This window comes from Lissotriton helveticus, chromosome 5_1 (assembly GCF_964261635.1).
Source record: "Lissotriton helveticus chromosome 5_1, aLisHel1.1, whole genome shotgun sequence".
In the NCBI taxonomy this organism is placed as follows: Eukaryota; Metazoa; Chordata; class Amphibia; order Caudata; family Salamandridae; genus Lissotriton; species Lissotriton helveticus.
Genome location: NC_136065.1, coordinates 673,766,060 through 673,780,833, shown reverse-complemented (window position 1 = coordinate 673,780,833; position 14,774 = coordinate 673,766,060).

Sequence of the window (14,774 nt, the reverse complement as noted above, 5' to 3'; positions counted from 1 at the left end):
TTTTACTAACATACCATATAGCCCGGGTTCATGCTTCTTTCGCGCCCTTGACTCCCAGATGTCGCGACTGATCTGGGGAGGCAAACAGGCCAGACTCAGTTTGAAAACCCTGATGCTGCCTTACCGCCAGGGAGGGTTTGAGGTCCCAGACTTCCGCAAATACTATGATTGTGCCCAGGGGCACTTCGCCTCGTACTGGTTCCATCACCCTCCATTAATGGCCCACCTGGCAGTTGAGGATGGATACATGAGACCAGAAAAACCTTCAGGGTATCTCTACACTACAGTCAGTATGACCGACAGAGACCCAACTACAGTAGACTGTACTGTCAGAGCCTGGAAGCGAATTGCAGGGCATATGGGAGTACAATTTGTTTACTCACCTCTGATGGTGATGGCGAACGATCCCAGAGTGAGTGTCGCCAGAGAAGAAATAGGACGTAAATTCCTTGACAAATGCGCCATGTACACGTGGGGAGATCTTTATATACAGGGCACTTTCCGCACGGCAGTGCAACTTTTTGGAGACAGTTCCCCCACGATGATGGATACTTTCCTTTATGTTCGTCTCCGGCAAAACATTAAATCCGTCACGCCCAACTTCCCAGATGAACCAGAAGTTATGGCACCTCTGCATTCCTTGCTCCAGGCAGCGGCCCGAAGCACGTGGTCTCAATGTTGTATAAACATGTCCAGGTGGCTCCATCACCTCCCTCCCTTAGGGCCAGGCAAGACTGGGACGCTGACCTAACCGATCCTATGACGGACGAGCAATGGGAGATGAGTTGTTCTCATACGCACGCCGTAACAGGTAACGCTCGCTTAAGATTAATACATTATAAATTTCTGCACCGGCTCTACTTCACCCCTACAAAATTACATCGTCTAGGCCTCAGGGACGACGATCGATGTCTCCATTGTGGCAACTCGGGAGCTGATTTTATACATCTAGCGTGGAAATGCCGTGCAGTCGCCTCATACTGGCTGGAAGTGTTTGACGCTATATCGGTAATGATTGGAATACCCATAGACCCTTGTCCTAAAATCGCACTACTCGGATTCGCTAACCCGGCGATAAAGACAAACTGCAAATTTTTTGCACTAAGCCTTCTTTTGGCTAAACGACTGGTGGCATGTAGATGGGGCAGAGGACGGGCACCAAAATTTAAGGACTGGCTCAGTAATATGGCCACCTGGCAGGAACAACTACACAATTATGCTGACCTCTTACCACATAAGTCACGTCCCAAGGATCTATGGGGCCCCTCACGTCATACCTACTTCAGACACAAAATGATGAGGGGTCCATTGAGGGAAATAGTGGAGAGATAAATAGCAGTAACAGCACCGCTGCCCCCACACCTGGGCCTTATCCAATTTCACACTAAAAACGGCACAACTCCCGCGCGCACCCTCTACATGTGCTTCCCCTTCTGGAAACTGCATACCCTGGGACCTGCAACTGAAGACGCATGACGTACAGACCGTTACGCCCCCACACACGAAACGCCTAAAGCGTGGAGGGAATGGAATGCGAGGCGGCTGGCACCCCCCCCCCACTTTGGTTTTTTGTCAGTACGGCTAGTCTCACTCAGAACAATATTCACTGCAACATACCCATAGCAAAACACACTATCATACTTTCTACATGGCAAAAATGAGAGATACCTTCCCCGAAACTGAGCTATGTTTGAAGAAGGGGTAACGGCACGGCCGGCATGGGCCGACATTACACGCTGGAAGTGTACGACGTACTAACACCCCACGCTACAAGCTACACCACGCCACTCACCCAATATAGTGGCTTTATTGGGGACAGGAAAAGTACATTATATGTTGTAAAGTTGTTTTAAATGTTAAAAGTAACCTCACTGCTTTGCTGCTCAAAAATGCAATGTGATCATGTAGATGTCATACAATCTCCTATATGGCCCACATCTAAGTACATCGCGGCCGGCCCGTCTGGGTTGTAGGCGGCATGCTGTGTTAATTATATGCCCCCACTGAAAATACATGTCCATCTTCATAAGACACTTTACTGCTGCCGGCCTATGGATGTGGGTTGTAGGCATTGAGCTGTGTACCATGTATTAACGACCAATAAAGGTTTTAAAAAATATATATATATATATATATATTGCTGCTGTCGTACATGCTGTGTCAGCCACTTTCACATAACCATTGCCCAGCACTGTTTCCTTTCGTTTGGCAGGGGTGACAGTCATTACAATATGGCTGTGGACTGTGCAAGGGTGGGGGAGGCACTCTGAAGCTTATTTTGGGACAACAGTGGCTTCCAAGGCACTGCAGGTTTTGTGGATGTTTTTCATATGGTGCATGTTTCACACTCATGATTTGTGGCTACCCAGTAGGTTATTCAGTCCCGACTTTGTCAGTCAACATGTCAGGGCTCATCGTGTGTGTGTTGGTGGTTGATGTGTGTGCAGCAGGTTTTTTTTTGTGGTGTGTGGTGTATGGGCCCCTGTCTGTTAGTGGGGTAGATGTGGGGTTGGCCTCAGGGTGGGCCAGCATGTCTCCTTATGTGTGGTATGCCTTGTGTGTTGGTGTGTGTATGTGGGCCTATGAGCTGTGTGGCCTAGCCATTCCTGCCTGTCTGCCTGCCTACTTGATTGTGGGCATGGTTTCCGCCGTCTGCTCCGCTATGTTGCATTGTCCATGGTGTGGCTGTTTGTTCGTGGTACGTGTGTGTTCTGGGTGCATGGGGTCAGTTGTGCCCAGGTTGTTTTGCTGGGGGTGCATGTATGTGTGCTCCTGTCCAAACCTGGAGTTCTGTTGTGGGCATGGGCTTCGACATGTGCGTGGTGTGTGTGTTGTGTGTTTAGGTACCTGCGTCGGCGACGGTCCATGACTTGCTGGTGGTGGAGCACGAAGAGTACCGGGAATGTGTGTAGAGCTGGGTCCATGACGGTGGTCTGGTTGTGGTGGGTCTCTCTGCAATGTTTTGCCTCTCAGCTGTGGTGGTTCCACCGTGTTTGGGCTGGTGGTTTTTCCGCAGCGATTTGCTGTGTGGTTTCCGCCATCGTGATTTTGAGGGCGGTCGAGACGTCATTCCGTATGGCGGTATCTCTGGATTGGTTACGTCCGCCGCGGGGTCGGGTGTATTTACGCGGCGGATGACGTTCTTCCGCGGCGTACAGGAATTCGGCAGTGCTTCCCATCCTAATATGGCGGACGGACTATCTGCGGCTTGCGGACTGTAAAAAGCATTTTCCGCCTACTCCAGGCCGGCGGTCGTCCTTCCGTCCGCCATCGTAATCGACCTCTTAGTTCTTCCTCGGAGTCCTCAAGCTGTAAAGAGGTCTTAAGTAAGGAAACAATGTAGGACCGGATATCAGAGCCTTCGCAGCCCTCCGGTACATTCAATAAGCGTAAATTGTTTCTGCGTGCATTGTTCTCTAACTTCTCCACTTTATCTCTGAGGTCCCAGTGTTCAGACTTTAGCAGTTGAATATCCAACTTTGCCTGTCCCAGATCTTCTTTCGATTCCCCCACTGTATTTTCGAGAGTTGCCGTCCTGGAATTTAGAAGATCTACTTTTTTTCCAGGGATTCGCAGAAGTTCCTGATTTCCCCTTGGTTCACTGCAGATACTGCAAATCCTTTTTTAATATCCTCCAATAGTGCAGCAAAGAGACCCGCCAAACCTATGGGGGAGGGTAAAGATGACAGCACCGATAGGGTACCCCTGTCTCATTCCTCCCCTGTACTGCTGTTAAACACTGTCAGTGACTGTGGTTGTGGTTGACTCAAAATGCAGACCGAAGGGCCATTACTCGGAGCACTGCCGCCCCCTGAAGGCTCCCCTAGATCACTTTGATGGGGGACCAAGTCTGTTGCTGATTCTAATGATGCCTCCATAATGCTCGCAGGAACTATATCTAAGGAAGGTGGTATTGCTATAGGAGAATTTAAACTTACTGAGCGCTGCCCCGGGGGTTCAGGCCACGCACCAATGACCAGCACCTCTGTCTGAATCCTAAAGTAAGAGCGCAGTGACAGGGTCACTTTAACCACACTGCTAACTGCCTTAATATTTGGCCTCTTGGGTTTAATGGACTTTCCTTTTACCTGATAGACCTGAAAAGCGGAGTCGCTACTTAGAGACTTTGTTCCATCAATTAAAGAGGCCTCTACTCAACGAGGGGAAAGCCCAGAAGTGGGGTAAAATTTGCGGTAGGTCAGCGTGTACGGCTTGCTTCCAAATGTCTGTTATTCTGGAGGTAGTTTTAGTGTTTATTTTAATATTTGATTTAGACTTCGTACTGCCCACTGTAGCACCCTTTTTTTAATTTCTTTTCTCCTCTCCCAGCTACTGTTTGTGGGTTTGCAACAACAGGGGGAGAGACCTCTTGTGCATTTAGGGGACTCTAGTGGTTACCAAAGTGCTGCACTAATGGAGGAACTAACCCCCAAACCTCTGGCTTACCCCCAATGCCTTGTGCCAGATCACCGGCAGCAGCCTCTCTGCCCTTTCCGCCCTCTCCGCCCTCTCCGCCCTCTCCGACCTTACCGCTGCTGTCCCCTTCACCCTCCAGTGCGAGTCCTTTACTTGAATCCACTGCTCGCCGGAAAAAACTGCTGATACTGGCTCTGTCGTTCCCCTATAATTATAAGACCTTCTTTTCTCATTTAATAGATTTTTCTTAGCCAATATTTCTATCTGGAGATTTTAATATAGTCCTGAATCCTGCGCTGGAAAAAACTTCAAATTGCAGAGCCATGGCCCCTTTAAAATCTCGGGACTTACCCTTAAAGGCAATGGAACAATTTGCGTTTTTAGATATATCGAGGGAAAGATCGGGCTTGCAGCCAGGTGTATCGTTTAGAAATCATAAATATCGGCACAAATCTAGAATAGATTATGTGCTGATAAGTAACTCGTTGAGAGAAAGAGTTAACAATATTGAATACCTGGCTAACCACCTTTCAGACCATTCAGGGGTTCTCCTACGTTTGGATGGTCCATCAGCAGGGCCCACTCGGACATGGTCATTCGTCCGTTCTTCACTGTTGGAGGAAGAAAAGGCCTTTTTATTACAAGAAACCGAATGGTTTCTCGAAACAAATCTGGGGTCAACATCAATAACGAATGTTTGGGACACTTTTAAAGATTTTCTGCTGGGCCAAATCACCAGCAGGGCATGCTTTAAAAATAAAATATATATGGAAGAGGTATCTTCTATTGAAGGAAAGCTGAAAGATGTGGAGGCTGAATTATCCCTTCAAGCTTCTCTTGAAATCCAGCAAGAACAGAAAGCCAAATGGGATAGTTTAAAAGGGCAATAAGAGAACATTCTTCACTCTAGGCTTATCCGTAGATGGGAGGCCAGTAAAATCACCCATTTTGAATATGGAGAAGGTGCAGGCAAGCTCCTCCCCAGGAAAGCTAAAGCTGACTGGGCAAGAAATCATATTAATGAGATCATTAGCGGAAATGACACCTTCTGCTCAGATGGGGAAATTAGCCAGGCCTTTCAGACTTATTTACAGGAGGTCTATTGTGAGGATAAAAGGCTAGATGTCGTTAGTGCTCAGAATTTGCTGGGGGATATCCCCCTTCCTTCCTTGGGGCCTGATCAACTGCAACACTTGGACCACGTTTTTACTCAAACTGAGGTCAGAGAAGCCATTCAATGCTGTAAAACCGGGAATGCAGTGGATCCTGTTGGCCTCCCAGCAGAGATCTATAAGATGTAGGGACTAGGGAGATAAGATCATCCCATCCTAACGCTGTTGTTTAATCATGTGCTGGAGGCTGGTCTAGGGCTCCCAGCTTCATGGAATGATGCTTTATTAATCCTGATTTTGAAACCTGGGAAATCTCCATCTAGCTGCGGGTCATATAGACCCATCTTGCTCTTAAATGTAGATTATAAAATCTTTACTGCCATTTTGGCAGCGAGATGAGGTCTAATGGTGGGGGATCTCCTCAACTAGCCTAGCTCCAAAATTAGATACCTGGGAGTTCATGTGGTTCAGGATATTAGTAAGATTTCTGAGATCAATCTAGATATAGTGGTAAAGGAATGTAAGAGGCTAATGAGATCTTGGGCCCTACTTCCTTTATCAATCTTAGGAAGAACCAATTTGATAAAAATGACGATACTCCCGAAGATTACATTTCTTTTTAATTGTATTTCTCTTTATTTTGAAAAATCCATGATTGATAAGTTTCAGAGTGAAATTAATTCATTTATCTGGGCATCCAAATCACCTAGGATTGTATGCAAAAAGCTGAGGCGGAGAAGAGAAAAGGGAACCCTGGCTTTCCGGACCTCCAGTTGTATGCTTGGGCATTCCAACTCTCACATTCTTGTATGTTACTGAGAATGCCCATGAATACAGGTGCTGGAGGGATGTTTTTAGCTATGTTTAGGGGTGCCAAACTGTCAGAGGAATACTTTTTGTTTAAATTCGGGGATCCAAAGTTTTTTTTTAAAGTCAAGCTGAAGGTTCTCCAGGCGGTAGCTAAAACTTGGGCCAAATTGGGAGGTGCAGTGGCGCTCGATTATTTTTCCAGCTTGGCTCTCCTCTGGGATTCACCCGGAACTCCAGAGTGCCTAAAGGACAGGCTGACAAAACCTGTGAGCGATGCTGGGTTGGTGATTTGGGGAGACCTCCACCCTGGAGGTACCCTAATTCCCTGGGAACTTCTTGAGGACAGGGTTGGGGGAGGACTCTCCCGATTTAAATACTATCAATTGGCAAGCTGGGTTCAATCTCTTCCACGAAAAAAGGCTGTGGGTTGCGGTATTGATTTAGAACACCAGCTTGTGAACAAGCCCCCAGGGAGGAGAGAAGTTTCCTTTTGGTACCAAACCCTGTTAGAAGAAGTAGATGGCGAATTCAAGCTAGCCGAGGGACTGTGGGGGGGCCCTTCACCTACACAAGACTGTGCTAAATTAGGCCAGAAATCATGTAAGACTCTTCATGAAGTTGTGAAACCAGCTTGGTTAAAAAGAAACCACCTGTTTACCATCCATAGGGCCTACTTAAATCCGTACAAATTGACAAAGATCTCCACTGGGCAACTGGTCAGTTAGAAAAAATGTGGTCAGGTTTCTGCCTTAGATATACACATGTTTATGGAATGTCCTTCTCTGGATACTTTCTGGGGGGAGGTCGGTAATTTTTTGACAAGTGTTTTGGGTTGTACTATCAACATAAATCTTCCATTAATTATATGTGGCCTTGCAGAAAAACTTACTGGCCCCGCTGGAGTGCTGCTCTTCTATGCTATCCTCCTAGCTAGGAGGCACATTTGTATAAAATGGACAGCATCAAGCCCCCCCCTCACCTTTCTGGATTGGCAGTCTTCAGTCTTGGCATTCTCTAAATTGGATCTGGCCAGACCGGGAAGTAACAAGAAGAAGGCATTTTGGAATCTTCTGCAACTTAGATGGGGTTCTGAGATGATGAGATAAAATCGTGTTTTCTTTTTTTAATTTTTTTTCCCCAGAGTCCCATGATAATGACCTTAATACTCTTCGGGCTAAGTTGTGTATTGCCAGATACCATGGTGGTTCATCGACGAAAGTCGGCTAGCTCCTAGAGCTTGGCAGAAGAGGTATCTCAATGGTTTCTTCATTGATCCCCAAGGTGTTTCTGGTACCAGTAGGCGGGGCGTCACTTTCAACAGCCTATTTTCCTCAGTTTCCTGAGAGTGAGTACAGACACCTAGGGTGTGATCTGAAGTGAGATTGATGGTGAATGAGGACCAAAAACAAAACAATTTAAGTTGAAAAATTTAAGAAATTGGGTTTCTGGTTGACTGGGGTGTGAGCCCTAGTCAAGCAGAAACCACAATCCTAGTATGGGTAAGGCACTAGCAATTCCCAAATCACCCTCTGGTAGCTTGTCACAGAGCAGTCAGGCTCAACTTGAAGGCAATGTGTAAAGTATTTGTGCAACAGTTCAAACAGTAAACAAACTGTGAAAACACCACAAAAAATGGTCCCACACTAGTTTAGAAAAATAGAGACTATTTTAATAAATAAAACAAGAACAAAATAACAAAAGCCTAATACGCAGAACTTGGGATATGACTTTTTAAAGGAAAAATTAAAATAGAACCAAAAAGCATGAATGCACTGTGTATTTATACGATAATTTGGCATACAACTACCCCTCCCCATGCTTCCTGGTACCCTATGGACACCCCTCTAGAAGGGTGACTTGCTGCCCATGATGCATCTCTGCCTGACACCCCATAAAACACTGTGGAAATGCACCTATTGCAGCCTTCATCTGGCTATTTAAGGGCAGTGCAGTAAATTTGATTTTATATTTTAGTTTTGATTTAAATTAAGTTACATAAAAGTACTTTCCTTCTTGTGAGAATCCGTTTTTTCATATTATGGACTTCTGTTCATGATTTTATACTGAATGGGACTTGATTTGTTCAAGGAAAGCTTCAATCATAGGAGTAAGTAATGTGAAATTCCATTGAAAAAATGTTCATAAATCTCCTTTTGGGTTCATTCTGCAGAATCCAAGCACACATTTCTAACCTTCTGCTGGACAAAACACATTTTTCCTATAAAGATGAGGCCTTGACCTAATAGTCGCTTTCAAAAGGTGTAGGTGCAAGGTATATATATTTGCAACCGTTATTGTTGTTGACAAGATCAGACCTCCGAGCAGAGCAGACTTACGCTGCTTTACCAGCCACGTGTTGGACCGTCACGCGCTGTGGGGATTGCTACAATTGAAATCCGGGATCTTGTCAACAACATTGACGGCTGCAAATAAACCTTTCACCTACACCTTTTGAAAGCGATTATTAGGTCATGGCCTCACCTACATTTGCATTAAGACGGTATTGAAGTGACAGTTCCCTTGTGAACTCCGTTCAGAGTTCCCTACAACACTATCAGCCTACTACCGCTATAGTGTGCCATCAACTACTTCTCAAGCTCTGCATTATCCATTTAATGCCAGCTCCTTCCCCCACTCACACTTGGGTACCCAGCCGGTCCCATTGTGAGTACCCTTTTTCTTTCACTCACATTGGGCACACACTCCTCAAGCGGCTGCGCATTCCAACATCAGATGTCCCTACATCCCTGGGTCCTGATGAGACCCCATACCACGTAGAGGGTCGAAACGTCATCGACAACAAAGAGAAAGCAAACTATTACTCAGCGCATATCATTGTTTAAAGCTGCTCTTCACCCTATGTTTATGTCATAATGGTTGATTTGGGTAAAACTTTGGAAACCTTGTAAAAATTGTTGCAACTTTCACTAATGTCTTAGGTTCCTGTTTTCACTTGGGGCACCTCGCACAAATGGTCTTTATTTTTCTCATTCTATATATCTGTTTCCTTTTTTGAAAAATATAAATATAACTGTGATATACTGAACCATTGGTGTGTGTGGTTTATTCCCCCTCTGACATTACTCAAGTCCTCCACATTGCGATTGCGCATCCCATTATCAAAATAGATAGCATTATTCCACAGGAACCACTGTTTTCTTGAATCTAATACTTACCCTGGTTCCTTAGTGAGTAGGGTTCCCCTGTTCTGTCTTTTGAGTGGAATGAAAAGACAGTGAGAGTAGGGTAGTGGATGAAAGAGACATGAGGTGAAATCCAAACTAGACAGGTTTGGTATTACCACACAAATGGTGGTGCCACACCGGCATTCTGAAGAAAGCTTTGGGGCCTGGAACGTATTATTTTACAAATAAGGCAGAGAGAATGATACTACCACTACTGGAATTAACTACTGGCAAGAACAATTGAATGTAAGCAAAAAAGAATCCTTCAGTTGCTCCTTAGCCTTTAATAATTCTTGCTGTTGTGCTTTAAAAGTATACTCCACTGTCGCTGTTAAGCTTGCATCTTGTCTAGCTTTCTCAACAGCGGTCTGTAACTCCACAATCTTTTACTTGCGTTGGTTACTTAACCTAGATTTATAGGATAACGCCTGTCCTCTGAAAGTGGCTTTAAAATTTAAATGCCTTCCAAACCATAAAGACTGGGGCAGTATTAACATTGAACTGACAAAACTCTCTGATAAAAATTCTAGTTTCTGTTAGCCAAATAGTAGCTTCTATTTTTTTATTTTGCAATTTTTATGCAAGGAGTAAACAAGCATCGCAAATACATGAAAAAGAAAGAAGATGAAATACAATTACATGGGGTCAGAAAAAATTATGTACGTCAGCCAATCCAAATAAAAACAGAGAAATCAGGTGGAGGAGACAATGTAGCTTAAATCCAATCAGTCACAGGGGCCCACAGCCTTGCCCCAAAGAACCTTTTCCTACTCCCCTTAGTCTTATAAATGGCGGTTTCCAGATTCTGTAGTAGGGGATCTCTGTGTATAGTCATAAGCTAGTGAATAGTCCCGCCCATGTGCGTGGACCCCGGAGCAATCAAAAATAATCTCTTACAGTGTCAAAAAATGCAGAAAATGCATAGACACTTAAGAGAGAATTTAAAGACAGATAATGCAGCCAAAAAGGCTACACTGTCCAGTACTTCAACTAGAAATTCCACCATAAAATCCACAAAACAGCAAAGCCTGTACAGATTTCCCTTGCTTAACAGCAAAATCCCTCAGGAATGATAGAGAGAAGAACCTGGACAGACAAGCCCCATAGGCTGCCATTATGTGGCTTAATTAGGATACTGTGCCTTTAAGGAACCTTCCAGAACCTTCTCTCAGTATCCCAGAATGCATAGCAGGTCCAACTTAGCCTCAGTTCTTTTTTCCGGCTCCTGCAAGCAGGACCCTGGAGCATTGAGCTCTCCCTTTTCAAGGGTTTTTGTTAGTGTTTTACACTAATTTCGATTTTTGGTGCTTTTAAAGTACTTTGGTGACTTTCTTTCTGTGTTTCTGCACTCTTTTTTGTCCATAATGCCTGCATTATTCGACAAATGCCCTGAGTGCTCAAGGAAGAAGGCCAAGTCAGACTCCCATGAGGTCTATATTCTCTGCCTTCCCTCTTCCCACATTCCTGAGGACTGTGTGATCTGCAGAGGCTTCTCTGGAAGGACCCTGAAGGAGAGGAAGAAGATCAGGCTTCAGGGACTTGAAGAGAGAAGGTTGAAGGCACGAGGTGGGTCAGGAGGGGCTCCTTCTACCCATGCTGAGGCCTCTGGGGGGCTCCCCAGGGGCAGGAAGACCAGCCCTCGCCCAAGATCTCCGTCTGGGTCAGTTGCGCTGACCACGACGTCGAGGGGGCGGTCAACGGCCAGTTCCAGGTCTCCCCAGGGCTCTGGGTCGAGAAAACGTCGCCCGTCGACGTCGAGGAACGTGTTCCGGCCGCCGTCGAAGCCGGTGTCGATCTCCTCGTCGTCGGTGTCGGCGTCGAGTGGTCGACATCGGAGGGCCCGGCGTCGGCGCTCGCCGTCGAGGCGACACCGCCGTTCGCCGTCGAGGTCATCGTCGTCGAGGGGATCCTCGTCGTCGAGGTCGCCGTCGAGACGGAAGGCGTCTCCGGCACCGAAGAGGTCGACGTCGAAGCATTCTAAAAGACCGACGTCGAGACGGTCAAGGAGATCGACGTCGAGAAGGTCCGAGAGGTCGACGTCGAGAAGGTCCAAAGGGTCGACGTCGAAGCGATCCAAGAAGTCGACGTCGAGGCCGGCGAAGAGGTCGAGGTCGCCGTCGAGGCACCATCGCCCGTCGTCGAGGTTTCGTGGTTCGTCGATCTGGTCGGGGTCGACGTCAAGACGGAGACACGGTTCGACGTCGAGAAGTGTGAATCGGTCGACGCCGAAGGACCGTTCGACGTCGAGGGGCCATCGGTCGTCGTCTGGGCACCGATCTTCAGCGTCTGGGGGTCCTAAGGACAGGCCCAGGACTGTGGGGGGCTCCCCACACTCCGCAAGAGATGGTGGCTCGCCGGGAACGGCGCATTCCGGTGTGGATACTCCGATGAAGCCTTCTACACCTCCTTCGAGGCCGGCTGTGCCGAAGGGTCCGCCTCCGAAGGCCCCGACCCCACCTCCGAAGCCGGGTCCGCAGACCCCGCGTGCGGTTACTCCTCCACCCCCGGTTCCACCGAGGGCGGTGTCGATGCCTAAGTTTCCGACGCCTCCGAAGAAGACACCTAAGAAGCCTGGGACTCCTGACCCTGGGAGGCCGAAGGAGCGTCCGAGGCCCAAAAGGTCGAGGTCTCGCTCGGGGAGACGGGACAGATCGAGGAGTGGGCATGGATCTTCCTCACGATCCAGGCGTCACCACAAGAGACGTCGGTCCAGGTCACGTTCTCCCTCTGGGACCCGTTCCTACTCCCCCACGCTGTCCGATTCGCCGGAGACTAGGGTGTCTCCGATAGACGATATAAGCACATTTCAGGAGGTTCTCCTGCGTGGAGCGGCGAAGTTGGGCATCAAGGTTGAAGCGCCTACGACTTCTACCTCGGTGATATTTGAGACATTACACAAAAGGCACTTGTCTCGCCCCCTGTTACCTCTGGTGCCGGGGCTCCTTGAGCCCGCCGAACAGCTATTCCTGACGCCGGCAACGGTGAAGTCTGCACCTTCCAGGATCCTAAAAAAGTACAGGGCTCCGGACTCAGACCCAGCCTTCTTGAGGAAGGACCCGGTACCGGATTCGGTCATCGTGACTGCTGCATGAAAGCTTCATGCCACCTCCCCTGCGTCCACGGTGCCTCCGGACAAGGAGAGCCGCTGGATCGATTCTGCTGGTCGTAAGGCGTGTGGGACATCCGGCCTCGTCGATGAAGGCCGCCAGTGACTCGGCTTTGCTGGGACGTTACGACCGGTCCCTGTGGGACTCGATGGAGCAGTTCGCAGACCTTGTCCCTCGAGACCGCAAGGAGGACTTTATGGAGATCGTCCAGGAGGGGATGCTGGTCTCTAACCAGGCCATCGGCGCCGCAGCGGACATATCATTGCTGTCCGCGCACGGATATTGCCACGGGATTCACCAGAGACGCCATGCTTGGCTCAGGTTGACGTCACTGAAACCGGAAGCACAGCAACGCGTGGCGAATCTCCCGTTTTCCGGAGATACCCTCTTCGGGAAACACGCAGATGACGAGATGGCCAGGATGAAGGCCGAGGCGGAGACCCTGACGGCAGTGGGCTTGGAGAAGCCCAAGGAAAAGAAACCCTTCCGACAGTACCAACGTCGGTTTGGGTCGCAGGGTCGTGGAAGGGGTCAGTCTGCTGGACAACATCAACAGCAGCAGCAGCAGCAGCAGTACAGGCGGCCCTTCCAGAAGCGCCAAGGTGGTAGAGGTCGTCAACAGTCCTCTACCGCGACCAAGGGCCCGGCCGGGTCCCGTCCCTGAGCTGTTACTTCCCCCTCGTCCGTTACCCGCTCCGGTGGGGGGAAGCGTTCAATTTTTTCTGGCAGAGTGGAGAAAAATTACTCAGGACAAGTGGGTGCTGAATATTGTTTGCAATGGATACAGTCTACGTTTCACCAGCCCTCCTCCATCGATTCCTCCCGTCAGCTCGCAGTATCAACTGCGCGAGCTTCAAGCGGAGGCGGACGTTCTGCTAAGGAAAAGGGCGATCGAAGACGTACCTCTGTCTCAAAGAGGAAGAGGTCTGTACTCTCGGTTCTTTCTTGTCCGCAAGAAGGACAAAAACGAGTTCAGGCCCATTCTGGATTTGCGGCAGGCAAACAAGTGGATTCGCAGAGAAAAGTTTCGCATGCTGTCGTTGCATCAGATCTACCCTCAGCTGCAACGAGGAGACTGGATGTGTGCCATAGATCTACAGGACGCATACTTCCACGTGCCCATTGCATGCAAACACAGGAAATTTCTGCGCTTTCAAGTCGGCACCAATCACTATCAGTACACGGTGCTACCCTTCGGACTGAAGTCTGCACCCAGGACATTCTCAAAATGTATGGCAGTGGTAGCGGCACACCTGAGGAAGAACAAGGTGTTTGTCTACCCGTACCTGGACGATTGGTTGATCAACGCCTCCTCCTTCTCGGAAGCTCAAGCACACTTCCAGAAGACGTGCGTTCTCTTGAACAAGCTGGGGTTGCACATCAACATGTCCAAGTCGGTCCCGATTCCGGTACAGTGCATCCAGTACTTGGGGGCCTCCATCAATACGCTGTCAGCAAGCGTGTCTCCTTCGGAAGAGCGACGTTTATCACTCGTTCGGAAGGCTCAGGCTCTCATGAAAACTCCGTCTACGACTGTGAGGACGGTGTCTTCTCTACTGGGATCGATGGCCTCTTGCATCTTTCTCACTCCTCACGCACGGCTACAGATGAGACCTCTGCAGGAGTGCTTGGAGGATCAGTGGGACCAGAGGAGAGGTTCTTGGGACGACAGGATACGACTGTCTCTACATGCTCTTCAGTCTCTGAAGTGGTGGTGCTCGAAGGAGAATCTCCTCAGAGGGGTTCCCTTCCACAAGGACATTCCCACACAGACCATCGTGACGGATGCGTCTCTCCAAGGTTGGGGGGCGCACTCCGGAGACCTGCAAATTCAAGGGACGTGGTCCCCGACGGAGTCCACGTACCACATCAATTTCCTGGAACTGAGAGCTGTTCACTTGGCACTGAAGGCCTTTCATCCGTCCTTTCAGACCAACTCTCTGCTTGTTCAGACGGACAACACGACAACGATGTATTACCTCAACAAGCAGGGGGGTCGAGATCGCGCACTCTGTCGCAGGAGGCGCAGGCGATCTGGCACTGGCTTCTGGCTCGAGGACTGTCGATAACGGCCACCCATCTGCCAGGTGTGCAGAATGTTCAGGCAGACGAACTGAGCCGACTCATGCAGGAAAACCACGAAT